The sequence below is a fragment of the Typopeltis vanoorti genome, chromosome 3 (genome assembly GCF_054136105.1).
Source record: "Typopeltis vanoorti isolate ZY-2024b chromosome 3, IOZ_Tvanoo_1.0, whole genome shotgun sequence".
Taxonomy (NCBI): domain Eukaryota; kingdom Metazoa; phylum Arthropoda; class Arachnida; order Uropygi; family Thelyphonidae; genus Typopeltis; species Typopeltis vanoorti.
In genome coordinates, this window is record NC_143551.1 from 113,337,380 (window position 1) to 113,341,057 (window position 3,678).

Sequence of the window (3,678 nt, forward strand, 5' to 3'; positions counted from 1 at the left end):
ACAGAGACAAATGTAAGAAAGCTAAACACTGTGTAAATTTAGCTAAACAAAAGTCATGGGAGGACTTTGGCAAGAACATAGAAAATAAATATCGAGAAGGTGGCAAAATATTTTGGAGGCTGTTGAAGAAGCTTAGAAAAGGAGTTAGAGATGATAAAGGTGATATGAAAATGGTAGAAAAAGATATCCTTGAAGTATGGAGTAATTACTTCGAGAAATTGCTAAATAAAACAAGCAGTGATAGCACAGTGGTAAAAAACACTCAACAGGAATACATATCCATACTTGAAGTAGAAAAAAGCCATTAAAGGCTTAAAATGTAAGGCAGCAGGAGTAGATGATATTCGACCACAAATGCTGAAGTATGGTGGTATAAAGGTCTTGCGGTGGCTGCACTGCATAGTTCAGAAGGCCTGGACAGAGGGACGAATTTCCGATGATTGGAGTAGAGCTCTCATAGTACTACATATATAAAAAGGGAAATAAAACTGAATGTGAGAATTACAGAGGTATTTTCCTACTGAGTGTTCCTTGTAAGATATATGCAAGTATACTTGAGAAACGATTGAGAAGAATTGTAGAAGAAAAGCTTGGTGAAGAAGCTGGATTCGGGCCAAATAGAGGCTGTCAGGATCAGATCTTACCACTTTACAACTAATAGTGGAGAAATCATGGGAATATAAAAAAGATCTTTATTTGAGTTTTGTATGTAGATCTGGAAAAGGCATATGATAAGTTGCCAAGAGAGAAGCTATTCAATACACTACAGTTATATGGTGTCAATGGGGCATTATATCAAGCAATACATAGTCTTTATTTGAGTTGTAAGTCAGCAGTTAGAATTGAAGGAAGTACAGGAAGATGGTTTAATGTTAAATCTCGTGTGAGACAAGGATGTACATTATCTTATATTGTACATCCAAGGATGTACATATCTTATATTGTACATCCTAGTGGTATTAAACATTATCATGTTTAGTGGTATTAAACATCATGTTTAATACCACTTTTCTTATATGTACATTAGTACATATAAGAAAAGTGGTATTAAACATGATATCAAAATTGGAGATGTTAATGTCAGCTCTTTACTTTATGCGGATGATGTTATACTTCTAAATAAATCTGCCACAAGTCTGCAAGATTCCTTGACTAAATTGAATAACTTGTAATAGATATGGTATGAAGGTCAGCAATACAAAGACAATGAAAATAAGCAGAATCGTTGAAGGTGTCAACTGCATTGTGAATGGAGAACCTGTGGAACATGTAAAACATTTCACCTACTTATTCACGATTTTTAGTGAAGATGGTAAATTAATTATGGAAATAGACAACAGAATCAGTAAAGCTGGTATAGTAGGAATTCAATTGAATAAATTCATATGGAATAAGAGAGAAATTAGTCGGAACACTAAATTAGCTGTATACAAGACAGTGTTCAAACCAATTTTAATTTATGGATCTGACAGCTGGGTCAGAAGTAAAACACTTGACCAAAGACTAGAAACCACAGATATGAGAATTCTGAGAAAGATTAGAGGGGTAAACAGATAGCATCAATGGCAATATATTAAAAACGAGGATATTAGAAAAGAACTTGACATTGTCAATATCCAGGAATGCGTTAGCAGAGCTAATCTCAGGTGGTATGGTCATTTAAACAGAATGAGCGAGGAAAGATTGGCAAAACAAATGTTCTCTGCCAGGTTTGCAGGAAAAACGACTCAGAGGAAGACCAAGATATAGGTGGATTGATACGGTACAAAGTGCCTTAGACGACAGAAATATAAGATCTGATAGTATTGGAGTCTTGACAAGTAACAGACTGATCTGGGGAAAAACTGTAGATAGGAAGTTAGTAATGATGTAAATTTTTCATTTAGTACCATATCCTGTACACCCCTTGAGGTACATGGCAGGAATTTGATGATGATGATATATATATTGACCATATGAAAGAAGTCCACTCAACACTGCTGTTTGTGTGTGAAAGTAGTTAAGAAGAGAAAGAATTAACAAATTTCTTGAAAAGCTGGAAGTCATTCATTCAGAAAAACAATATGGGGAAGACAGTTCTAGAGAACAGGTAGATAGAATGAAGAAAAATTGATTTGATATGTTTGAAGTTGAACTGATTATAGATGTAATCCAGTGGGCTAATCATATTCTTATGTGATTAGAAGAAAGTCTATGAAAGTAAAAAAAAAAAATTCAGCTAATGCCTTTTTTATTCCCATATGGAGAGTAGGCGAGGATGTTTCAGCCCTATCTAACTTTTGGACACTGAGTGGGCAGTTCTATCTCCACTGGTACCCAATCAGAGATAGCTGGCCCAAAGCTATCGCTTATTAAGCAGTATGCAGTGAAGAGACAGCTTAACAAGTGACGCCGTCTCGTGGTCCCGAACCCTAACATATTTAATGTATGAAATAATGTGATTTCTACGGTCGATTTTCTTGAGTTTACAGGACGAAAAACCCGAGTTTGCGTTAGAAAAAAAACCTGCTTGCTCATGCCAGAGATCGACTAACTTAGGAACCGGTCAAAAAAAGCTTAGAAAAATTTCTTCTAGTCGCCGATTAGATTCGAATCAAAGTCTTCCTTTGTGCAGTTCAAGTGCTGTGGTGTGTAAATGCCACTGAGTTACACAGGCTCTGTCCATGAAAGTAGCTATTTTAAAAAAAAATTCCTATGAGAAAGATGGGATCACCTTTCTCAGAGAAATGAGAGGTGATCCCACAATACAATTAGGAATTCTTAGTAACATTTTGGGTACACCAGAAATGTGAGAACAGCATTCAAATGTTCATTGGATTTGGGATTAAGAAAATTGACTGTAGAACACCATTATTTCAGACAGTAATATATTGCATTATGATTACAAACAGATGGCGACACTTGTCTGCCTCTCTTTGCTGGCTGCCATTTATAAGTCTTGGGCCAGTTATCTTTGATTGGCTGCAGGTAGAAATTGAACTACCCAATTTTCAAGAAGTTAGGGCTATAAAGGCCTTTCCTGCTTCCTATAGGGAATAAAAATCCATTAACAGGTTTTTTTTTTAAAGTTTTGAAGAAAAATCACGTTTGGAGGCTATGGAGGAGGGAAAACAACTGGAAACTGGGACATTATGAAAAGATAAAGGGATTGAACTAGGACCTTTGAATCAATTTTTAACACCTTTTAATTTCCCAAAGGAATTCAAGGAATATCAACTGTGTCCACATTAGTTGCTCCAAATCTTTCCATGGCCTGTGCCCAAAAGTTAGTAAGGAGTAGACTCCATATTGATGATCATCAATTGATAGATCTTCTGGTAGGTAGGAGAGATGAGAGAGTTTGGGTGTGCAAGAAGTGTAGCATACATATGGATTATGAGATGTCATTAAATAAGAGCGGTAGTGGGCAAAAGATCATGGATGTAGTTATCGGAGTTGACAGTATGAATGGTGACGGCGAGTTAGCGATGTTGATGGTAATAGAGCGTGTGTAGGTGGCGACGTGAGAGGTAAGAGAACTGGTGTAGCTAGCGGCAGTAAAACAGCGGATGTGCAAGGTATTGAAATGCGATTGGCATAAATGGCAGTGAGAGTGTAAGTGAAGAGATGAAAGCAGAGTTGGTAAAGATAAGGTAGGAGATTAAATGTATGAGGAATTAAGGTCAGAAGAATTGACGG